This window comes from Kogia breviceps, chromosome 1, assembly GCF_026419965.1.
Source record: "Kogia breviceps isolate mKogBre1 chromosome 1, mKogBre1 haplotype 1, whole genome shotgun sequence".
NCBI classification, from domain to species: domain Eukaryota; kingdom Metazoa; phylum Chordata; class Mammalia; order Artiodactyla; family Physeteridae; genus Kogia; species Kogia breviceps.
This window is the reverse complement of record NC_081310.1, coordinates 175168924-175195538: the sequence shown is the minus strand read 5'-3', so window position 1 is coordinate 175195538 and position 26615 is coordinate 175168924.

Sequence of the window (26615 nt, the reverse complement as noted above, 5' to 3'; positions counted from 1 at the left end):
TTTGCAAGAATTCCTGACTATGCATGATGATGGCTGAGAAATTGTAGTCAGCCATAAATTAAATGTTAGACCCAAATTATTTCAAAAGCAAAATCATTTAAAAATCCTCTTAATTTTTTACAACAAAAAGTATATGTTATAAAATGTGGGCATACTTACGTATATTTGGGGTGATGTGAGGTAGAAATTCCAAAATTGAGTTTCATAGGCTCAGGGCCTATGAACGTCATAAAATGCCTGTGAGTGTGTGGCCTTGGAAGAAATGATTAACTATTTTTTTAACTTTTCTTTTTAACATCTTTATTGGGGTATAATTGCTTTACAATGGTGTGTTAGTTTCTGCTTTATAACAAAGTGAATCAGTGATACATATACATATGTTCCCATATCTCTTCCCTCTTGCGCCTCCCTCCCACCCTCCCTATCCCACTCCTCTAGGTGGTCACAAACCACCTGGCTGATCTCCCTGTGCTGTACGGCTGCTTCCCACTAGCTATCGACCCTATGTTTGGTAGTGTATACACGTCCGTGCCACTCTCTCACTTCGTCACAGCTCACCCTTCCCTCTCCCCATATCCTCAAGTTCATGCTCTAGTAGCTCTGTGTTTTATTCCTGTCCTACCCCTAGTCTCTTCATGACATTTTTTTTTCTTAAATTCCATATATATGTGTTAGCATATGGTATTTGTTTTTCTCCTTCTGACTTACTTCACTCTGTATGACAGACTCCAGGTCTATCCACCTCATTACAAATAACTCAGTTTCATTTCTTTTTATGGCTGAGTAATATTCTATTGTATATATTTGCCACATCTTCTTTATCAGGGCCTATGAACATCATAAAATGCCTGTGAGTATGTGGCCTTGGAAGAAATGATTAACTATTTTTTTAACTTTTTATTTTATATAGGAGTATAGCCAATTAACAATGTTGTGATTGTTTCAGGTGCACAGCAAAGCATGCATATACATGTATCCATCCTACCACAAACTCCCCTCCCATCCAGGCTACCACATAACATTGAGCAGAGTTCCCTGTGCTATTCAGTAGGTCCTTGTTGGTTATCCATTTAAATAAAATATAGCAGTGTATACATGTCAATCCCCAATTCCCTAACTATCCCTCCACCCCCCTTCCCCACTCCATACCCCGTAACCATAAATTCATTCTCTAAGTCTGTCAGTCTGTTTCTGTTCTGTAAATAAGTTCAATTGTATCATTTCTTTTTAGATTCCTCATATAAACAATATTTCTCTTTCTCTGTCTGACTTACTTCATTCATATGACAATCTCTAGGTCCATCCATGTTGCTGCAAATGACATTCTTTCTTTTTTAATGGCTGCGTAATATTCCATTGTATATATGTACCACATTTTCTTTTCTTTCTTTCTTTTTTTTTTTTTTTTTTGTGGTACGTGGGCCTCTCACTGTTGTGGCCTCTCCCGTTGCTCCGGACGCGCAGGCTCAGCGGCCATGGCTCATGGGCCCAGCCACTCCGCGGCATGTGGGATCTTCCCAGACCGGGGCACGAACCCATGTCCCCTGCATCGGCAGGCGGACTCTCAACCACTGTGCCACCAGGGAAGCCCCTACCACATTTTCTTTATCCATTCCTCTGTCATTGGACATCTAGGTTGCTTCCATGACTTGGCTATTGTAAACCATGTTGCAAAGAATATTGGGGTGCCTGGATCCTTTCAGATCATGTTTTTCTCTGGATATATGCCCAGGATTGGGATTGCAGGGTCATATGGTAGCTTTATTTTTAGTTTTTGAAGGAACATCCATATTGTTCTCCATAGTGACTGTACCAATTTACATCCCCACCAACAGCATAGGAAGGTTCCTTTCTCTCCACACCCTCTCTAGCATTTTACTGTTTGTGGATTTTTTGATTAACCATGAAAGAATCTGTTATATTTTGCACCAAGCTAGATGTAAATGTCATGATGGCAGTGGTTATAGAAATTATGGTAAACAATGGACCACTATGCAAACATTCAAAAAGAACAAAGTATATCTGTATGTACCAATAGGAGAAGAGAACCGAGATATATATTGTTACATGAACAAAGCAAACTGTAGAACAATGTCTACAGTATGATTCATTTGGTGTTAAAATACTTCATGTATGTGTGTGTACACAAATAAATATGTAAATGCATGCTGGTTTATGTGTGGAAAAGTCTGAAAAGATCCACAGATATAACAGTAGTTTATCTCTGAAGATCAGAACTGACGGGCTGGGAGTTGGCAGGGGAGACTTCTATTTTCATGTTATAATACTCATCTGAATTGCAAGAAAAACATTTAGTAGGCGCATATATTAATTTATAATTTTGAACAACAACAACATTTCAGAAGAGATTGGTCTGCAAGCAGATTGGAAAGGGAGAAATTTGCAAACCAGGAATTGGCATTGTTAACCTCGCACTGTCCATGGGGTGTACCTCAGAGCATGACAGACCTGAATACACGTCCCTACAGAGGTGGACAGACAGAGCATCCAGGAATGGTTCAACAGACTCACCAGGGCCTAAAGAAATAGTCCTCAAGTGTTTTATCCTTCCTTCCACATCTGTAAAGCAACCTTTCAATTCAACGTACTCTTACAATTCAACCAGTTTGTATTGAGTGCTGATAGTATTAGTTTCCTGTTGCTGCTGTAACAAACCACCACAAAGATAGTGGCTTAAAACAATGGAAGTTTATTATCTTACAGATGTTCAGAAGACATCAGAAGTCCTAAATGGGTCCCACTGGGCTAAAACCAAGAGTCAGCAGGGCTGTGTTTCTTTCTGGAGGCTCTAGGGGACAATCCATTTTCTAGCCTTTTCCAGCTTCTAGAGGCCACCCTTATTCCTTGGCTTATGGTCTCTTTCCACCTTCAAAGCCAGCTGCATCTCCAAATCTCTCTCTGATTCTGTTCTTCTGTCTCCCTCTTCCACTTATAAGGACTCTTGTAATTATACATGGATTACAATGTCCAGTAATCTCCCCTTCTCAAAGTCAGCTGATAAGGAATTAGCAATCTTAATTGAATCTGCGACTTTAATTCCCCTTTGCCATGGAACCTAACATATTCATGGGTTCCAAGAATTAGGACATGGACATTTGGAGGGGCGGTCTGTTCTCCTGCCTGCTACACCAATTAAATGGCAAATGCAGTTTGAGGAGCTGAGTTGTGAATAGTTGTGAATAGATACAACCCCTGCCTTCCTGAGCTCTCAGGCTGGAAAAGAGGCAGATGACATACTTGACCACCCAGACAGGATTTACAAATGGGAAGGAGTGGCCAAAACCAGTTTTGAGAACGTTAGTTCATCATCCATGTCAAAGGTATAAAGGGTCCAATTTGCAGTATTGCAGGATGAGAGCTTGAGCAATTTATTGGAGAGGGCAGTCAATGCACTGTGCGTCCACCACACCCGGCAAGGAGAGGGACGTCCCCCCCATCTTAAGCCAAGTGGAGAAGGGGGCTTTGAGTGAACCTCTTGGAGAGTTTGATATGTGCCCCTTGGAAAGAGAGGAAGGCAAGAGCTGGTGTCTGACACTCATCTGAGAAATATAAAGCAAGACATCAAGGCTTGGCTGACTGGGTGAAGGAGACAGGGAGAGGCCAGGCTGCACTGGGCCTCGCTACACATCCACCAACTGAGAAGAGTGAGGTGGAGGCCAGGGTCCCTGTGGGCCAAGTGGACCCAGGAAGAGTGTCGCCAAGAAGGGTCCCTGAGTTACACTGAACATCAATCAAGCCCAAAGAGAATCCATAACAATCACAGCAAGTCCAGTAAGGCCTTGCCTGCCCCAACTCTCTCTCTCTTCCTGCTTTATCCCCATAGGAGCCAAAGGCAGCCTGGCCAGGTGGATGAGGCAGAGGAGTTGTGCAAAGAGAGGAAAAGAGAAGACAACCTCTTGCTTTTGCCCCTACTTTGCTGAAGCCCAAGCTGGGGAAAGGGAAGAATGTTTACTTTTTTTTTTTTTTGTGGTACTCGGGCCTCTCACTGTTGTGGCCTCTCCCGTTGCGGAGCACAGGCTCCAGACGCGCAGGCTCAGAGGCCATGGCTCACGGGCCCAGCCGCTCCGCGGCATGTGGGATCTTCCTGGACCGGGCCACGAACCCGTGTCCCGCGCATCGGCAGGCGGATTCTCAACCACTGCGGCACCAGGGAAGCCCAGAATGTTTACTTTAAATGAAGCTTTGAGCTTTAACTGTTGTACTGGACTGGGTGTTTTAATGACTAAATGGAGATAATTGGGGTGCTTGAAAGTGACCAGAGGAATCTAGTATAAAGGAGTGACCAGCCCAGATTATAAGATCACTGCAGAGGTAGGAAAGTGGAGATTAAAAGGGCAGGTGTGTCTCCTGCATTGGCAGGCAGGCTCTCAACCACTGTGCCACCAGGGAAGCCCTGTATATTAACTTTTTAAATCTCCGCTCCAATCCTATGAAGTCAGTACTATTATTATTGGCTCCTTTATAGATGAAGGGACTGAGGCACAGAGAGGTTAAGTAACATGGCTGGGGTCACAGAGCTAGTAAGTGGCAGAGTCAGGATCCAACCTTGGCACTCTAGCTCCAGAGCTCTCTTGTGCCTCTTTGCTTTTGCTTGTACTGTTCCCTGTTTGTGCCTAGGATGAGTTTCCCTTCTTATTCACTCAAAGTTCTACTCATTCTACAATGATGGCCATTTTAATATTAGTTCTTCCAATCCAAGAGCACAGGATATCTTTCCATTTCTTTGTATCATCTTCAGTTTCCTTCATCAGTGCTTTATAGTTTTCAGAGTATAGGTCTTTCACTTCCTTGGTTAATTCATTCCTAGGTATTTTATTCTTTTGAAGAGATTTTTAAATGGGATAGCTTTTTGCTTCCTTTTTCTAATAGTTTATCATTAGTGTATAGAAAAGCAACAGATTTCTGTATATTAATCTTGTTATCCTGCAACTTCACTGAATTCATTTATTAGTTCTAATAGTTTTTTGGTGGTGACTTTAGGGTGTTCTATATATAGTAGCTTGTCATCCAAGGCCGCTTCTTATTTCGCTGATCTGAAAACCCACCTCTTATAAGCTCTGCCCTTCTGGAAGGAAACCTCCCGCCTGTAGGCCTTGGCTTTGGGTAGAGCTGTGACCTATCTACCTGTGGCCACCATGGTGGCTGCATTCCTGAAACCAGCCAGACTTGACAGACACCCTAACACCCCCTTCTACATTGAAGCCCTCGCTCTGCAGCCCACATCACCTTGCTGCAGTGACTTGATCAGGACCTCTGAGGATTTTTTTTCCTGTTAGTGGAGAGCTTAGTTTGTTGAAATTCAAGCAACAGGGCAGTAGAATTCGTCATTCCATCGGGGCCAGCATTGAGCTGAAAGCATGCAGACACGTCAGTATGCAAGCACGAACATCAGTACATATATATTTACTGGAAAATACACCGGGACTTCAGCCTTAGAACAAAACCCTTAACCAGAGGGAGGACTTAGTGATCTAAGGAGTGTCTTTTAAGCCAGAGACTCCCTGGACCAAAGGGTGGAATTATTCCAAAGTAAATAAATGAGTCCTATTCTTACAGGATCAGGTAGCTTTGTGAACTTTAGTGACCCTAGCAACCTTGGATATACCATTAGGGTTCAGCTGTAAATCTGAAAACAATCCTTCTTTTCTATTCAAAAGAAGACCTTTGAAATGACATTGATTGTTGTCCCCCTCCCTTAAATAACATTCTATTTTATTCTAAAAGTGCATGTTTGTTGAAGAAAATTTGAAGACAAAGGATGATAAGAAAAAGAAAATTAAGATTATCATCTTTCTATAACCTACATAGTGAAACCACTGTTTCCAAGTCTTCTCTTTCTCTTGCCCATCCCCGCCCTCCCCACCCCCACTCTGCTTCTTTCTTTCACCATCTATGATTGTTTTCTTAGGGAGATACATATGTTCTATATGTTTTTTTCCCAAAGTCATGTGGCCACATATTTGGTACCCTGTTCACACACATGTTTACAAACGTACTGTGAACACTTAGTGATGTCCCTTTATATCCTCTGAGAAACATGATTTTGCATGATTTCACTACATTCGCATTATTTTTTCTCCAGGACATGTGTAGCCATCCTCTTTTGCTGGGCATTGGAGTTGTTTTGATCTTCTATCTCCTTATCTGTTAAAATAGAGATAATAACAGGATAGACCTCACATGGCTGTTTGAGGATAAACTGAAATAATTTATAAATATTAGATGTATTATCATCAATTTTGACCCACTTTTAAAATGCTGTAAGGATCATCCTTGCAGGTAAATCTTAGTATAAATCCTTGAATGTTTCCCTAGAATAAATTCCTAGGAATGGGCTATATATATATATATATATATATATATATATATATATATATATATATATATACCTAAGATTATGAACATTTTTAAGGATTTTGATGTATATTTCTAACATCTCCACCCATAGGTGCATAAGAGTGTCTGCTTCTTGTAACCTTTCCAGCACTCAGTAATTGTGTATGTTTTAATGTATTTCAATTTGACAGTCATGTTGAATATCTTTGTTAACTAATGAGGTTGAACATTTTTTCGTATGTTGATTGGCCACTTGTGTTTCTTCATTTGTAATTTATCAGTTTGTGCATTTTGCCCAGTTTTTCCAGTTAGGTGCTTTTTTTTTTCTAATTGCTATTAATTTCTATATAGTCAGGACATTAACCTTGTGTGTGTGTGTGTGTGTGTGTGTGTGTGTGTGAGAGAGAGAGAGAGAGAGAGAGAGAGAGAGAGAGATCAGTTTCCAGTTTTGTTTATTCTCCTTTAAACTTGATTTATGGACTGTTTGAAAAAGAGAAGTTATTATTATTGTTATTGTTATTATCTAATATTTATGTAGTCAAGCCCTACATTTTCTTCTGTTGTGTTTTTTTCTTCTTGTGCCTTTTGGTCTAGAAATCCCTCTCTGTCCAGAGAGCAAGCAAATATTTAGCCTTGTTTTATCTTTATTTTATTTTAGTTGTTGTATGGTTTTATCTTTTACATTTAACATTGTAATCAATTCAGTATTCATTTAGGTATGTGCTATGATGTAGTGATACAATTTTATTAATTTCCAATAATTAACAAGTTACCTCACCACAAAGTACTGAATAATCTATTCTTACCCAATAGCATGAAATGCTGCCTTATTTATGTGGGTCTTTTCTGGGGAATTCTAGTATATTGCAACGATACCTTCATTTTATACCCATACCATATTCCCTCTATTAATGTACCTTTAATATATATTTTAATGTCTAAAAGTAAGAGCCTTCTTTATTCCACTGCTTCTATTTTTGTTTTGATTTCTCCTATGTTTATTCTTCCTGAATAATTTAAAAACCATTTTGCTAAGTTTTAAAAATTCTCTTTGAATATTTACCAGAATTATATTGTATTTATGAGTCAATTAGAAATAAATTAAATCTTTAAAATGTTGAAACTTCTTATCAAGGAACATGGTGTATTTTGACATTAATTCACTTTCTTTTATGTTCTAGAGTAGGGTTTTAACTTTCCTGTGATATAAACTTGGTGGATTTCAATTCATCATTTAATTGAGACTCTTAATTTTAACAAGGATGCTTAGCTCATTCACATCCGTTTTCACAATGAACACTAGGCAGTTTTATTTCTGTTATTTTAAGCTTTTATTTTTATACTTACTTATTATCTTCTTTGTTCTGCTTTTGCTGTCGTTGTTGTCTGGAAATGAATTTTCTCTGTTCTTCTTGTCTGATTAATTTGAACTTTATATCCCTTTTTTTATCCCTGAAACATCATTTTTAAATGTAAAAAAATGACCCTACTTCATGTCAAAAAAATAAACTTTTATCAATACCTCTTTGAGAAAGAGGAGAAATCTAATAAATTTTGAATTCTTTCCCATCATCCCCAGGTCTCAGTTAAAAAAAAAAAAGAACCTATTAGAATGACTAATAACCTATCAAAAAGACAAGAAATAAAAAGTGTTGGCAAGAATGTGGAGAAAAGGGAATACTTGTGCTCTGTTGGTGGAGATGTAAATTGGATTGGAGCCACTATGGAAAACAGTATGGAAATTCCTCAAAAAATTAAAACTAGAACTACCATATGATCCAGCAATCCTGCTTCTGAGTATTAATCCAAAGAAAATGAAAATGCTAACTCAAAAAAATACATGCACCCCCATGTCCATTGCAGTATTATTTACAATAGCCGAGACATGAAAGCAACTTAAGTGTTCATCAATGGATGAATGGATTAAAAAAAATGTATGTATTACATATATACATTTATATATACAAATATATGTAATTTAGCCATAAATAAGAATGAAACCTTACCATTTGTGACAACATGGATGGACCTCAAGGGTATTATGCCATGTGAAATAAGTCAGAGAAAGACACAGGATCTCACTTATATATGGAATATAAAACAAACACCCACAAACTCATAGATACAGAGAAAAGATTGGTGGCTGTAGGGGGATTGGGGTGGGGAGTGGAAAAATGGGTGAAGGGGGTCAAAAGGTACAAAATTCTAGTTATAAAATAAATAAGTCATGGGAAGGTGATATACAGCATGGTGACTATAGTTAATAATACTGTACTGCATATTTGAAAGTTGCTAAGAAAATAGATCTTAAAAGTTCTCATCACAAGAAAAAAATTTTGTAATTATATATGGTGACGGGTGCTAACTAGACTCATTGTGATTATTTCTCAGTGTATACAAATATCAAACCATTATTCTGTACACTTGAAACTAACTGAATATTCTATGTCGATTGTACCTCAATAAAAATTTTTTTAAAAAAGAAATGCAGGGTATTGCATCTGGGTTTGTGTTAACTTATTTCAAGGATTTTTTAAAAATATTTGCATATTATAAAACTTCATTAAAGATCATCACTGGGCTTTAGCTTCATCTTAGTTCTTTAAATTCTGAATTTAATTCATTTCTGAAGCAGTAGGCCATATCTTCAAGTGATTTTTTTTCATCACCTCCATGGTCCCATGGAAAGTGTACTTCTGAGCCCCTTCATGTAAGAGAAACCCTTCTTCTGCTGTCCTCAAGGGAATGATAGCCCAGAATGACCATCAGAATTCGCCATCATGCTTTACCTGTCCTATTGCTTCTTCTCATCTGGAGTTTAGTTCTGTGAGAAGATACAAAGCTAACCTGATTTTCTTCCTTTGTAATGAACTTCTCTTTTCTCTTACATCTGGCCAATCTTTTTCCGTATCCCTGCGATACAAAATTCTCACGAGGCTGTTTCTAGTTTTGGGTCGGTTTTCCTTTCCTGTGGCTCAGTCTGTCCTTTCGATTTGCAGAAAAATCAGAAAATGTTTTCCTGTTTTATAAAAGTAATTAATTCAACCACATTTGCTCTGTATTCACCTACTCCACTTCCTGTTTGGAATTGATTGTGCCTGCGGTTTATGCCTCTCCTTTTTAAAAGCCTTGTTATTTTCACTTTTTATTTCTTTTCTTTTGAAATCAGCGGGAATTTCCCAAACTTTCCACTTTGTTCTCGGTTTCCTGAAGAATGTAACCTGCTGTTCTCTGCCTTCATTGCGATCTTCAAATTAAGCAATCACATACATTTTCATGCACTTTCTCAAGAAGAATAATGTTTATTGGGTGCTTCATGAGTACCTGGCATTGTGCTAAGTACTGATCATACACTGGTATCTTGGTTAAGCCATGCAACCCTCCTGGAAGAACTCTTTTAAATCCCCTTTTTGTAGGAAATTGACGAGCTCTATAACTTGCCCATGAGCACAGAAGCAGCAAGTGTGGAGCCAGGATTTAGCTAAGGCCCCTCACCCTCACCCTGCAGTCTTCTAGCCTAGTGTGTCCTAAGTTGCCCTCTCCTCATATTTTCATGGCTGACTTTCTGCTTTAGATTCATAGATGCAATGACATTTTGAATCTTGTTGAGAGGAATATTAAAAGTTGTCTAAAATTATCTCCTGCTCCTTCCCATAATTTTACTATTTAGGAAGATGTGTTCTCTGATGTCGCAGATGGACCCCATCTTTTGAACTTTAACTTTTTACCCGGTGTCTGGTTATTTCTGTTCCTTCACCCTCCCAGGGCCAAAGTTGGTTTGCTCAGTATTGAAAGTTGAAATTAGTTCTGGCTGAGATGGTCGGGATGGGCCCCTCTTTTTATCTGTTGGGTTCAGGCAAAAGGGAGAAGAAGAAAGAACAGATTTATTGTAAATGTAATGGACGATCAGAGACCAAGCAGTTTGGGGCAGGGAGAGAGGGAGGCAGGGAGGGAGGGAGGCAAGGGCTTTAGGACTCTTGACCTAAGCACCAGGAGGTGACCTGGCTGTTTCTGGTGAGGTGCCCCAAAGCACTGGGGCAGTGGCTCTTGTTTCCCTGGCCCAATCAGGAACTGATGTCACTCATGAGACCCTGTGCCCCTGGCATGCTTCTCCAAGCCCTGGTTGAATCCATACCTGTCCCTGACGTGCCCAAAGCCCACGCCCACCTCCAGGCCTTCCCTTTGAGATGAAGGGAAGGGTCTGATAAGAGTGGAGTTCTGCCAGGATCTCTTTCTTTAACTTAGGAGGGCACCGAAGTCCATTCTTCATAGACTGGGTGCTTTGTTAAAAATAGAAACCAGCTCATGTTATTTTGCGTGAACCCTTCAGTGTGTCCCCAGCACTCTTCACATAAAATCCTGACTCCTCCCCATGGCCTGCAGGGCCCTACATGATCCACCCCTTTTGCCTTCCTGGCCTCCTTTTGCGCTATTCCAGCCCTCCTTGTGCATGCTTTAGCCACTCTGCTCTTCTTCCTGTCCCTCCAGCATGCCAGGCTGCTCCCAGGCCAGAACCAGGTGGGAATCTTCTCGTGAGCTCTCTCGCAACCGGCCCCTTCTTATCATTCAGGTCTTAGCTCAAAGCTCCCCTCCCCTGAAACGCTTTCCTGACACCCTGTAGAGACAACCTGTTGCCCCCATCCACACATGCACGCCCTCCGTGGAGTCCCACAACGGCTCTTACTCTGAAATATCTTGTTCCTATCTCCCCAGACTGGAATATAATCTTCATGAGAGCAGAGAATGTGTCTTTTCTGTCCTCTGCTCCATGTCCCCAATAACTAGAGCGATGCTTGGCACATAGTAGGTATTTGTTAAATGTGTGAATGGATGTGGCCCATTCCTCCTCTTTTGCAGGGAGAGGCCGCCCTCCTTCCATCTGGACCAGCCTGCCTTCTATCTTTCAAACATCCACGTACGTTTCCATCAGCTTTGCTTACCTTCGAGCACCAGTACACGCCCTCCCTGTGTTTATATTCTACTGGTAATTTTAACCTGACCAGGGGTGGAGGGAGGGAGGTGGGGCAGGTGGAATCTCTAAGGAGAGCTCTGGCTTTCCTGCAAGTTCAAACTGAACCTAAATCAAATCCTCTCCCTCTCTGCCTGACCTCAGAGGTCATGTTCAAGAAGTCAGCAAGACCTTTGGGGAACTGTATGAAGCACAGTTCTGCCTGGATTGACACCTGGTGAAACAGGTGACTTCTAGGAGGGGTCTCCATCAGCTGCTGCAGGGCAGTCTCCAGGTCGCTTTGAGGATGTCAACTGTCAACACACGGCAGGGCATCCCATCAGATGTGCACGTGTATAAGCCATCTGTGAGAAACTGATGCACCCCTCTACTCCCTAAATGAGAGCCCCTGTCCATTCCCTTAAGCCACCTGACACATCCTCTTTTGAGCAAGAACTCCAGGGAGGCTTGAGCACAGATGCGAGGTCTCTGCTCTGCCCACAGCACGCACAGAGCAGAGCTGGGCAGGCCTCGGTGAAGCCTGCATTCCAAGTTTATAGATTAATAAACTCTGAGCTGGAGGAAACGTACCCATCTCACCCAGGCTCCTCACTTTATAGATAAGGCAGCTCCAGCCGAGAGAAGGAAGAGATTTCCTCCCAAGCTCATATGACAAGCAGTTGGCAGACCCCCACGTCATTCCTAGTCTCCTGATTCCAGTCCAGAACATTCTCACTCCCCTGTGCCTCAGTTTCCCCAAGGATGCAGGATTCTAATCTAGGAAGAATGGAAAGCAGCAAATGCCTGCCACTCTTGCCCTTCCCCCCGCCCCCGCCTCCAGCCTTGCCACCCAGGAAATCCATTTCCCAGGAAGCAGGTGGGCTGCACCTCTGCTCAGGGAGGCCAGGACCCCTGCCAAAGAGGGGGAGAAGGCTGCTGGGACACTGCAGGAAGCAGCGGAGAGGGGCATTGGTCAGCGTCTAAGCAGGTGCAGCCTAAAGCCTGCTGTTCCCAAGTGGCCTCGCCTGGGCCTGCTGATGTGAGGGGGCTGACTCACAGGGACAGGGAACTTTGGACTCGACTCTGGACAGAGCACGATTAGCTCAGTGTTCTGACTCATGTAATGATGTCAGAACAATTCCAGGGCACATAATCAGGCATTCCGTAGAAGAAAAATGTCCATCATTACCAATCGGGGAGGAATATTTCAAGCACCTTAAATCGATAAGGCTTAAAACTGGAGGCTGTTTCTCCTCCTTTCTCAAGGCAGAAATTGTCATGGAAAACCCCGGTGCTGTAAAGCCTGTCCTTCTGTTAGCAGGAGCAAGTCCATGGTGCTCTCAGGGAGATGGGACCTGGGAGGAGACCCAGCTTAGGAAGCTTTGAATTCTAAGTGGGGTCTGACTTCTCATCCACAGTTAGCAGGGCCCATCCAAGGAGGGCAAGCTACCCATTAGTCTCCATCACAACATTTCATTTGAGGGTGTGCTAAAGAAAATCACCTTATTGGCAAAGAGTAAACTCACTTAATAGGCTCTCTCCCTGCCAGACATAGATTAAAAGTGATTTTTTTTTTTTTGCCTAAATTATATTTTATTTTCTCACCAGCTGCTAACTCTCTGAGACAGATTGGGAGATAAATTATCACAGCAGTGAATGAATCTAATTTTTCAATATAATTCACGGTAATTCTATATTTTTCACACAAGATGGAAATAGAACGGGCTCTTTGCCAAGAGCCAAACTTTCAAAAAAACACAATATCCTGGACTCCCAGAAGTTTATGAGTTTAGAAGGTGCAGACAGAGAGAAGTCCTGTAGGCTTGGGCAAGGGTTGAGGAGAAGGAGAAGGGGGGTGGTAAGGAGGAGAAGGACAGAGCAGAGAAGGAGACGGCATGTATTTAGATGCCTCCATCCTGCCCCCAGCTCATGACAACCTGACCCCACAGGCCTCCTTTCATCCTCCGCAGTCTTGGCTTGTCTCTTCTTTATGGAATGTTCTTCCCCTGATTCTTCACACAGCAGATTCCTGTTCGTCATTCAAGTTATGACTCAAAAGTCACCTCCCCAGGGAGGCCATCCTTGGCCACTCAATAAGAGGTAGTCCCCTTCCCTCGTCACCTTCTATCACATTAGCCCGTTTTGTTTCCTTCATAGTGTTCCCACTGTTCTGAAATGGTGAGTTTATTTTCCTTTGTTTGTGTCTGTTTCCCTCCATAGAATATGAGTACCATATAGAGAGGACCCCTCCCAGTCTTTTTCACCATGTACCTGGCACAAGGTGGGCACTCCATACATATTTGTGGACTCTGAAATATGAACAGGAAAAGGAGGGCAATTTATTGCAGACACCTCATCAGGTGCATGGTGAGGGTGTCATGTAGCAATTTGTTATTGTTAGTGGGTTATTGATGGGAATTTGGAAGAGGGAATGGATAGAGCAGCCCTTGATCAGGCCGCCTGGCTTGGCTGTGAGCATGACTGCACCTTGTGTCAGTGAATAACCTCTCAAGGTCCATTTTTCTTCCACAGGACCTTCTCCTGCCAGTATTTGAGGAGAAATTTAAAATGGTAACTCTTAGGGAGGTTGTTTACTACCAACAACCTTCTAGCTGTTGGTAGTAAACAACTAACAAGTCTCTCCCAATCAGAATCAGACTGAACACAGCTGGGGCCAGCCCGGTGCTGCCTGACCTGCCTTCCTGTCACCCCTGGTGACCTGAGGCATGGGCCTGAGTACCTGTCTGAGCAGCTGAACCACAGCATTGGGTCCAAATGAGCTTAAATAATTGAAGGAACTGGCATCTGCCATAAGGGAGAAATGTGGCCGTACTGTTTGCTTTAAAGAGGCTGAGATCAGATCTGCCTTGGATCTGTAGGGAATATAAATGATGCAATTAAATCGCTGTAATTTACAAGCCATCATTTGCACAGAGCTCTGCAAGAAAGGGTTTGGACATTTAGAGAAGAGCTAACACCTATCCTTCTCAAACTCTTCCAACAGATAGCAGAGGGAGGAACACTCCCAAACTCATTCTATGAGGCCAACATCACCCTGATACCAAAACCAGACAAAGACGTCACAAAGAAAGAAAACTACAGGCCAATATCACTGATGAACATAGATGCAAAAATCCTCAACAAAATATTAGCAAACAGAATCCAACAGCACATTAAAAGGATCATACACCATGATCAAGTGGGGTTTATCCCAGGAATGCAAGGATTCTTCAATATACGCAAATCAATCAATGTGATACACCATATCAACAAACTGAAGGAGAAAAACCATATGATCATCTCAATAGATGCAGAGAAAGCTTTTGACAAAATTCAACACTCATTTATGATAAAAACCTTGCAGAAAGTGGGCATAGAGGGAACTTTCCTCAACATAATAAAGGCCATATATGACAAACCCACAGCTAGCATCGTTCTCAATGGTGAAAAACTGAAACCATTTCCACTAAGATCAGGAACAAGACAAGGTTGCCCACTCTCACCACTCTTATTCAACATAGTTTTGGAATTTCTAGCCACAGCAATCAGAGAAGAAAAAGAAATAAAAGGAATCCAAATAGGAAAAGAAGAAGTAAAGCTGTCACTGTTTGCAGATGACATGATACTATACATAGAGAATCCTAAGGATGCTACCAGAAAACTACTAAAGCTAATCAATGAATTTAGTAAAGTTGCAGGATACAAAATTAATGCACAGAAATCTCTGGCATTCTTATACACTAATGATGAAAAATCTGAGAGTGAAATTAAGAAAACACTCCCATTTACCATTGCAACAAAAAGAATAAAATATCTAGGAATAAACCTACCTAAGGAGACAAAAGACTTGTATGCAGAAAACTATAAGACACTGATGAAAGAAATTAAAGATGATACAAATAGGTGGAGAACTATACCATGTTCTTGGATTGGAAGAATCAACATTGTGAAAATGACTATACTACCCAAAGCAATCTACCGATTCAATGCAATCCCTATCAAATTACCACTGGCATTTTTTACAGAACTAGAACAAAAAATTTCACAATTTGTATGGAAACACAAAAGACCCCGAATAGCCAAAGCAATCTTGAGAACGAGAAATGGAGCTGGAGGAATTAGGCTCCCTGACTTCAGACTCTACTACAAGGCTACAGTAATCAAGACAATATGGTACTGGCACAAAAACAGAAATATAGATCAATGGAACAGGATAGAGAGCCCAGAGATAAACCCACGCACATATGGTCACCTTATCTTTGATAAAGGAGGGAAGGATATACAGTGGAGAAAAGACAGCCTCTTCAATAAGTGGTGCTGGGAAAACTGGACAGCTACATGTAAAAGTATGAAATTAGAACACTCCCTAACACCACACACAAAAATAAACTCAAAATGGGTTAAAGACCTAAATGTAAGGCCAGACACTATCAAACTCTTAGAGGAAAACATAGGCAGAACACTATACGACATAAATCACAGCAAGATCCTTTTTGACCCATCTCCTAGAGAAATGGAAATAAAAACACAAATAAACAAATGGGACCTAATGAAACTTAAAAGCTTTTGCACAGCAAAGGATACCATAAACAAGACCAAAAGACAACCCTCAGAATGGGAGAAAATATTTGCAAATGAAGCAACTGACAAAGGATTAATTTCCAAAATTTATAAGCAACTCATGCAGCTCAATAACAAAAAAACAAACAACCCAATCCAAAAATGGGCAGAAGAACTAAATAGACATTTCTCCAAAGAAGATATACAGATTGCTAACAAACACATGAAAGAATGCTCAACCTCATTAATCATTAGAGAAATGCAAATCAAAACTACAATGAGATATCATCTCACACCGGTCAGATTGGCCATCATCAAAAACTCTAGAAACAATAAATGCTGGAGAGGGTGTGGAGAAAAGGGAACCCTCTTGCACTGCTGGTGGGAATGTAAATTGATACAGCCGCTATGGAGAACAGTATGGAGGTTCCTTAAAAAACTACAAATAGAACTACCATATGACCCTGCAATCCCACTACTGGGAATATACCCTGAGAAAACTATAATTCAGAAAGACTCATGTACCAAAATGTTCATTGCAGCTCTATTTACAATAGCCAGGACATGGAAGCAACCTAAATGTCCATCAACAGATGAATGGATAAAGAAGATGTGGCACATATATACAATGGAATATTACTCAGCCATAAAAAGAAATGAAACTGAGTTATTTATAATGAGGTGGATGGACCTGGAGTCTGTCATACAGAGTGAAGTAAGTCAGAAGGAGAAAAACAAATACCGTATGCTAACACATATATATGGACTCTAAGGGAAAAAAATGTCATGAAGAGGTTAGTGGTAGGACGGGAATAAAACACAGACTTACTCGAGCATGGACTTGAGGATATGGGGAGGGGGAGGGGTGGGCTGTGACGAAGTGGGGGAGTGGCAGGGACATATATACACTATCAATTGTAAATTAGATAGCTGGTGGGAAGCTGCTGCATAGCACAGGGAGATCACCTCTGTGCTGTGTGACCGCCTGGGGGGGTGGGATAGGGAGGGTGGGAGAGAGGGTGATGCAAGAGGGAGGAGATGTGGGAGCATGTGTGTATGTATAACTGATTTAGTTTGTTGTATAGGGAAAACTAACACACTATTGTAAAACAATTATACTACAATAAAGATGTTAAAAAAAAAAAAAAAAAAAAAAAAAAAAAAAAAAAAAAAGAAAGGGTTTGGAAACCATATATTGTATGCTGTGGGCTCTGGGGGGGGGGGTCCCCATTATTCTCTCTACCTATGGAAAACCGGCTCAGTCTTGAGGGCTCAGCTCAAGTGCTGCATCCGAAGAGCCTTCCCAGGATGATGCACTCCTCCACCCGAGTTTATCTAGTCTCCTCGGGTCATTTCATCTGCATTTAGCCCTCACTTCAGTTTTACTTTGAATTATGGTTGTTTGTTTCTGCCTCTTTCAGTGAAAGAGGCACCATTCCTCTCCAGCACCATTGCTATTTCTTGCCTATTGTATGTAATCAATAAATATGTACCCTGTGGCATTACATTGAAGATGAAGTGGCTAGCCACTCTCAACTCTGCCCAGCCAAGGGCCATAGATATTAGAAAAAGAGTCCTTGATGAATTCAGTGAACCAGAGAGGGTAGAGAGAGAGAAGGGTTATTTACTTCTTTTGTGGTGGAAATTGGTGGTGAAAGTTTCCCATTTTTGCCCCAAAGTGATAATGGTATCTCAATGTTCAGTTGAAGCTCCCTGCTTTCCTCCTCCTCAGTCCATTTTGAAAGAGGCTGACCCTACCCCTAGTCCCAGGGACAGAATGTGTGACCCAAACCCAAGCCAACGGGAGGCCCACACTCCCCAGGCTTGGCTTGGGATCTGCAGCTCAGCCCTCAGAACCAGTGGGGTGCCTGAGGCTTTGGGTGTGATTTCTGGGCAGCGGCAGGTGCATTTGCCAGGTGTATTTGACACTGAGAGGAGTAAGGTCTGGAGTGACTGCCACCACGGAGGTACCATTAAGAGCTTAAGATCAAAAATACCACCCAGTAGAAAGAAGAATTAAGGATGACAGTCAGACACAAAGCCCAGACAATATCCTCTGGGACCTGAATCCATTTAGGCCTAGATATGACTTTTCTACCCCTGGACTTTTCAATTTTGTGAGACAGGTTGTTTGTCACTTGCAGTAGACATGCCCCGTCCCACTGGACTAGTATCTCCTTCATGGCAGCACAGGTGAACTGTGACCATAGTAATGACGTGGGAAGAGTCAAACCACGTAGTCAAGGAAATGTTCAACCTCACTTATCATCAAAGAATAACCAATTAAAACAATGAGATAACATTGGTTGCCTAGAAACCTGGCAAAGATTAAATGCAAAGATAATGTTCTGTGGTGAGTAGATAGATGATGCTTAATAAGAGTGCTGTGGAAAGGATATTAATAAACTGCTGGGCAGAGGATAATTTGGAGAATGATTAATAAATGCATATTAAAATCCTTTAGAACATGCAAACCCTTCACCTGCATCTAGGAAAGTATCCTAAAGAAATAAGAATGTGTGCATTTAGCTAATAGAATAAACATATATAATAGATGTTTCTAAAACAGTGAAAAATTGAAAATAACCTAAAGTAGAGGATGGGTGAAGTAATTCTGGTGCATTCCATAATCAAAACTATGTATTTATTAAACTTATGTTTTAGAATGGAATTTATTTATGTAGGAAATATTTGTAATATATGATAAAGTAGCAAATAAAATATTAAATATATGTAAAAAAGACAAGATAGGTATTCTGGAGGAAGAGATTAGAAGTATTTAAATTTTTTTCTTCTTTTGTATTTTTCCAACTGGCTCAGCTTTCCAAATATATCCCATATTTGACCACACTCACCACGCCTGTGGCTACCAGCCTGGTCCAAATTGCCATCAGCTCTGGAGCGGATGACTGCAGTAACTTCTAACTGGTGCTCCAGTTCAGTCTGCTCTCCACACAGCAGCTGGGGTGATTCTTTCAATGTGTTTGTGAAGTCATGTCTCTTGTCTGCTCCAAACCCTCAGTGACTTTCCATCACACTTATAATATCAATAAAATTCAAAGCACCGAGCTGATCTCCCTGTGCTATGCGGCTGCTTCCCACTAGCTATCTATTTTACATTTGGTAGTGTATACATGTCCATTCTACTCTCTCACTTCGTCCCAGCTTACCCTTCCCCCCCCCCCCATGTCCTCAAGTCTATTTGCTACGTCTGTGTCTTTATTTCTGTCCTGCCCCTAGGTTCATCAGAGAGGGGTGGGATAGGGAAGGTGGGAGGGAGGCACAAGAAGGAGAAGTTATGGGGATATATGTATACATATAGCTGACTCACTTTGTTATACAGCAGAAACTAACACAACACTGTAAAGCAATTATACTCCAATAACGGTGTTAAAAAAATAAAATAAAATTCAAAAGCTTAAACTCATAGCCTAAATTTCCCTACACCTCTGCTTAAACTACTCCTTCAAAAAGGCCTTTCTTGATCAATGAATTGCAAACAGCATGAACCTACCCACCCACCCTCTCTAAATATCCTCATATTCTGCTTTAGAGCACTTAGCAATACCTGGAATTATAATTTAAATAAATGTAATTTGATTCATCACAGCACCTCTCCCATTTAAATGTTAGTTCCTTGAGGATAAATGTGATCTTTAATTAACCATTGTTTCCCCAGTGCCTAGAGCAGTCTGGAACCTAGTAGACAATAAATACTTGTTGACTAAATGAATGAATCAGAGCTAATCTTATCTATTTTTAAAAATTTTCCTTTTGATTTTCATGGACTATATACATATTATTTTTAATCATTTAAACTTAACTTTAAAAAACAACCCGGGACGTTGTTTTCCGCTCCAACATGTAAAGAGCTTGGAGGTTGCCGCTCATGTTCTCACAACAAGAAAAAAGCTAACAAAACTGAAAATCAACAACTTCTCTTAGATCCATCAAAGAATTAAGATCACAGGACAAACTGACTCCCCCCAAAACTGGAGAGGCAGGGGAATAAAGAGAAACACAACTTACTGGAAGTGGAAATTGTGGGAGCAAAGGAAGGGTAGAAAAAATGTGATTTATACACTGCTAGAGGTTTAGTGGGGTCTAGTTTGAGAGTTTATACTCCTGGGGGCCAGTCTTAGGGAGCTCCCACACATTTGTGAGTTTTAAATCCAGGAGCCCCACCAGGTTCTCACTGTGAAGATCATAGAAAAGTCCCCTTCTGCTTCTGACTGCAGGTGGCCTTGGCCTGCAGCGGCTTAAAGTAGGATCTCAGTTCCCCAGCCAGAGATTGAAGTCAAGCCATGGCAGTCAGAGCACCGAATCACAGCCACTAGACCAGAGGGGACAGTGGCCAGTGACAAGGCCCCTAGCCTGTCAGTTTTGTAGAAATGAATTTCCACAAAGAGACGGAAAGTAGTAAAACTACTAAAGTGTTTGTGAGGAGGAAAATAGCATGTGTGAATAGACACACACACAGGTGAGCTCAAAGAGAGTCGTGTGCTCATGGTAGTTTAAATCACTTATAAGGGACATTTCTTCTGGATTTTCTTTGGCCAATCATCTTGCTTTGCCTGGTTCTGCGTCTGTATTTGGTTTATCTCAGGGTCTTCCCCTGTGTGCATGCGAGTCTCTTAGCCAAAATGGATTCCGGTGAAGAGGCCTATGGGTAGGTTGACATCAGTAACTATGGGGTGGTGCCCCCTCCCTTTTTGACCTCCGAGGAGCCTTTCTGCTCATGTGTAGTCAGGAAGGTCTCCTTGACCTTGAGAGTGAGAAATATGTAGTCTCTTTATCTTTTATCTGGGCAGGGCTCAGCTCCTCCTTGCTCCTGATATTATCTTCATCTTGGAGTATCTGTCTACAGGGGACAAACTCCAGCTGCTCAGCCAGGGGCCCATTTATCTCCTGCCTCACTTCTAGCAGGTGGAGTGGAAAGTAACCATTTTGAAAAATGCCCAGAGCTTTTTATTTTTCACCTTCCCTCAAGGGAAACTACTTTAACAGAGCCTCAGCTACCTGGAGGAAGGAAAATACCCAACTTCAGTAATTCTACCCTTCTTGTCTTGCCTAAGAGTGGAGAGGGTGCTGAGAAGCACTTGTGAAGGTCACAGCCTTGGGACACAGGCCACTCAGATACTGTGACTTAATCACAGGATTATAAAATACTTCCCCTTCCCCCCATACCTCACCACCATGATAGAGTGCCTACATAACAACAGAGGATTGTAGCAGAAAAACTGCCACCTTCAAACCCTATTTAAGAAGAAGTTTTGAACTTCCCTGGTGGCGCAGTGGTTGAGAGTTCGCCTGCTGATGCAGGGCACATGGGTTCGTGCCCCGGTCCGGGAAGATCCCACATGCCGCAGAGCAGCTGGGCCCGTGAGCCATGGCCACTGAGCCTGCACTTCCAGAGCCTGTGCTCTGCAACAGGAGAGGACACAACAGTGAGAGGCCCCAACAGTGAGAGGCCCGCTTACAGAAAAAAAAGAAAAAAAAAAAGAAGAACTTTCTAGGGAAGCACAAAGAGAACTGTGGAAACAAAAACAAGGACGCTAGAAAAATTGAAGCATTATCACCCACAATTACAGCAAATAGTAAACAGAGTAGGCGTAAAACTCCTAGCCAGATAAAATAAACCTTGAGTGACAACACTAAAGGTTTATTTACCTCAGTTCCTATTACCCACATGTAATGACCAGCTCTCAACAAAGAGTTATAAAGTATGCTAAAAAGCAAGAAAAAAATCAGTCTGAAGAGATAAAGCAAGCATCAAAATTAGACTCAGATATAACAGAGATTTTTGAATCATCACGCAAGGAATTTTTAATTTTAACTAAGATTAATATGCTAAGGACATGGGGAGGGGGAAGGGTAAGCTGGGATGAAGTGAGAGAGTGGTATGGACATATATACACTACCAGATGTAAAATCGATAGCTAGTGGAAAGCAGCCACATAACACAGGGAGATCAGCTCGGTGCTTTGTGACCACCTAGAGGGGTAGGATAGGAGGGTGAGAGGGAGATGCAAGAGGGAGGATATATGCGGATATATGTATATGTATGGCTGATTCACATTGTTATAAAGCAGAAACTAACACACAATTGTAGAGCAATTATAGTCCAATAAAGATGTTAAAATAAAAGATTAATATGCTAAAGTTTCTCATGGAAAAAATGGATATCATGCAAGAACAGATGGATAATATAAGCAGTTAAATGGAAATTCTAAGATCAAAAGTAAATACGAAAAATTAAAAACACTGTAACAGAAATTAAAAATGCCTTTGATAGTCTCATTGATAGACAGGACATAGCTGAGGAAAGAATCAGTGAAATTGAAGAGAGGACAATAGAAACTTCCAAAACGGAAATGGAAAGAAGAAAAAGAATGAAATAGACTTAACAGAATACCAAAACTGTGGGACAATTTAAAAACGTGAAACATATAGGTAGTGGGAACTAAGAAGGAGAAGAAAAAGAGAAAGAAACAGAAGAAATGTTTGAAGTAATAACTGAGAATCTTCCAAAATTAATGACAGACAGCAAACCACAGATCCAGGAAGCTCAGGGAATGATACATAGAATAAATACCAAATGCACACATGCGTGTGCACACACACACATGCACAGAGTCGTATCATATTAGAACTGCAAAAAATTAATAATAATAAAATCAGAGACAGAGAGAAAATCTTGAAAGAAGCCAGGGGAAAAATGTAAAGTGATAGAGAAAGATATGCCATGTTAACAAAAGAAAGCTGAAGTAGCTACATTAATTTCAGGCAAGCAGATTTCAGAACAAGGAAAATTACCAGGGACAAAGAGGGGGACATTACTTAGTGATAAAGAGGTCAATCTTCAACGAATATACAAAAATGTTTAATGTGTATGGCCTAACAACAAAGTGTATACAAGGCAAAAAATGATATAAGTGTAAGAAGAAATAGACAAAGACACTATTATAGTTGGAGACTTCAACACATTTCTATCAGCAATTGACAGATCTTATAGCCAGAAAAAATCAGTTAAAAATAGTTGAACTGAACAGAACCATCAACTGACTCTAATTGATATTTATAGAATATTTCATCAAAAAACAGCAGAACACATATTCTTCTCAAACTCACCTGGAACACTCACCAAGATAGACAACATTCTGGGCCATACCTCAACAAATTTAAAATAATACAAACCATACATAGTATGCTCCAAAATCACAATGGAATTAAACTGGAAATCAATACCAGAAAGAGAGATGGAAAATCTCAAAATATGTGGATACTAAGCAGCACACTTTTAAGTAACATATGGATCAAAATAGAAAACTCAAGAGAAAAATTTTCCTCTCCATGCAAATGCCTGTTAATCATGAAAAACCTAGTTTATGTTATATTTGTCCAACATTCATGAATTATTGCTTTTATGACCTGCTCAGGGATTTTTAGAATAGTTTTCATTAAATTTAATGGTGTTCAGAAATTGATTTGAAGATGGGAGTAATTACCCAGTGAGCATATTGAGTTGATTTTGTTTAGATAATACATTTTATTTCTTCCTACTTAATTGGAGAGGAACATTAAGACAACTTTTCTTTATTTATTGTTCCTTTCACTTCTTGTAAATGACATCATCACAGTTATTCACTTAACTGTGACAGATCAAGTGAAAACCTGGAGAATTCATAAGTCATGGAGTTGTTTATAAAAAAAAGAGAAAAATTTAAACTAACTAAACTGAAATATAACAGCAAAATTTGTAGAATGTAGCAAAATCCATGCTTAGAGGGAAATTTACATCATTGTATGCATATTACATAAGGATAAATATCTAAGTTTCATCTAAGCTTCCACTCCAGGAAACTAGAGGAAGAAGAGTAATATAAACCTTAAGCAAGCAGGAAAAAATAATAATAAAAATTAGAGCAGAAATCAATAAAAGTGAAAACAGGAAAGCAATGGGTGAAAAAAGCTGATTCTTTCACAAGATTAATAACATTGATAAACCTCTAACCAGGCTAACCATGAAAAAAAGAGAGAAGATACAAGTTACTCATATCAGAAATGAAAGAGGGGCCATCAGTACTGATCTCTTGAACATTAAAAGAATAATAAATGAGTATTATGAAAACTCTATGTCCACAAATTTGATAACTCAGATGAAATGGACCAATTCTTTGAAAGACATCAACTACCAAAATTCACACAAGAAGAAATGGAAGCTCTTAATACACCCACATCTATTAAGGAAATTAAATGATTACGTGAAACCTTCAAAATAGAAAGCATCAGGCCCAGATAGTTTTGCTGGTAAATTCTACAAAACATTTAAAGAAGAAATGATACCATTCCTCTATAAACTCCTCCAGAAAAAACAAGCACTTCCCAACTCATTCTATGAAGCCAGCATTACCCTAAAACTAAAACCAGATAAAGAAAACTACAAACCAGATAAAGAACCAAAGACATTTATCTCTTGAACATAGAAGTAACATCCCCAACAAAACACCAAGAAATCAAATTCAAAAATATAAAAAGAATTACACAACACAACCAACTGGGACTTATTTCAGGTATGCAAGGCTAGTTCTGCATATGAAAATCAATTAAAGTAATCTGACAGGCTTAGAGAAAAATTGTTTGATCATAGAGATAGATGCAGAAAAGGCATTTAACAAAATTCATGATAATTCATGATTAAAACCCTCAAAAAACTAGAAATAAAGTGGAATTTCCTCAACTTGATAAAGAACATCTATAAAAATTTTACAGATAATATCATATTTAATGGTGAGAAAATAAATGATCCCCCTAAGATCAGAAAGAAGGCAAAAATTTCCCTCTCTTTCACCACTCCTATCCAACATTATACTGGAAGTCCTAGCTGATGAAATAAAGCAATAAAAGGAAGTAAAATGTATATAGATTGGGAAAGAAGAAATAAAACTTTCATTGTTCATAGAAAAAAAATCCCAAAGATTTATGTAGAAAATCCCAAAGACTCAACAAAAACTGGAACTAACTAGTAATAATAGAAAGGTTGCAAGAATACAACTCTAAGATACCTAAGTCAATTTCTTTCATAAATGTAAGCAATGCACAACTGGAGTTTGAAATTTAAAATATAATACCACTAACATTAGCACCTTTCCAAAATGAATGGTTAGAAATAAATCAACAAAACATGTATAAGAACTATATTAGGAAAACTACAAAACTCTGCTAAAAGAAATCAATGAAGAGTTAAATAATTTTCTGCATACAGATCTAAGTGTCCATCAACAGATGAATGGATAAAGAAGTTGTGGCACATATATACAATGAAATATTACTTAGCCATAAAAAGAAACCAAACTGAGTTGTTTGTAGTGAGGTGGGTGGACCTGGAGTCTGTCATACTGAGTGAAGTAAGTCAGAAGGAGATTAACAAATACCATATGCTAACACATATATATGGAATCTAAGGAAAAAAATGTCATGAAGAGCCTAGGTGTAGGATGAGAATAAAACACAGACCTACTAGAGCATGGCCTTGAGGATGTGGGGAGGGGGAAAGGTAAGCTGTGACGAAGTGAGAGTGGCATGGACATATATACACTACCAAACGTAGGGTGGATAGCTAGTGGGAAGCAGCCGTATGGCACAAGGAGATCAGCTAGGTGGTTTGTGACCACCTAGAGGGGTGGGATAGGGAGGGTGGGAGGGAGGGAGATGCAAGAGGGAAGAGATATGGGAACATATGTATGTGTATAACTGATTCACTTTGTTGTAAAGCAGAAACTAACACACCATTGTAAAGCAATTATACTCCAATAAAGATGTGTAAAAATAAATAAGTAAAAATAAAATAAAATTTTAAAAGACAAAAAATAATAATAATAAGAGTTAAATAAATGGAGAGATGCTCCATGTTCATGGATAGGAAGATGTCAGTTCTTCCCAAATTGACCAAGAGATTCATTGCCAATGCATTCAAAATCCCAGCATATTATTTTTGAATATCAACAAATTAATTCTACAGTTTATATGAAAAAACAAAAGACTCAGAATAATCAACACAGTACTGAAGAACAAAGTTAGAGGACTTAAACTACCCAATTTCAAAACTTACTATAAAAGTACAGTAATAGTTATAAATATTTATGCACCCAACATAGGAGCACCTCAATACATAAGGCAACTGCTAACAGCCATGAAAGGGGAAATTGGCAGTAACACAATAACAGTAGGGGACTTAAAAACCCCACATACACCAATAGACAGATCATTCAGACAGAAAATAAATAAGGAAACACAAGCTTTAAATGACACAATAGGCAAGATAGACTTAATTGATATTTCTAGGACATTCCATCCACAAGAAGAATACACTTTCTTCTCAAGTGCACATGGAATGTTCTCTAGAATAGATCACATCTTGGGTCCCAAATCAAGCATTGGAAAATTTAAGAAAATTGAAATTGTATCAAGCATCTTTTCCAACCACAACGCTATGAGACTAGAAATCAGTTACAGAAAAAACCTGTAAAAAACACAAACACATGGAGGCTAAACAGTGCATTGCTAAATAACCAAGACATCACTGAAGAAATCAAAGGAGAAATTTTTAAAAATACCTAGAAACAAATGACATTGAAAACACGACAATCCAAAACCTATGGGACACAGCAAAAGCAGTTCTAAGAGGGACATTTACAGCAATTCAAGCTCACCTTAAGAAACAAGTAAAATCTCAAATAAACAATCTAAA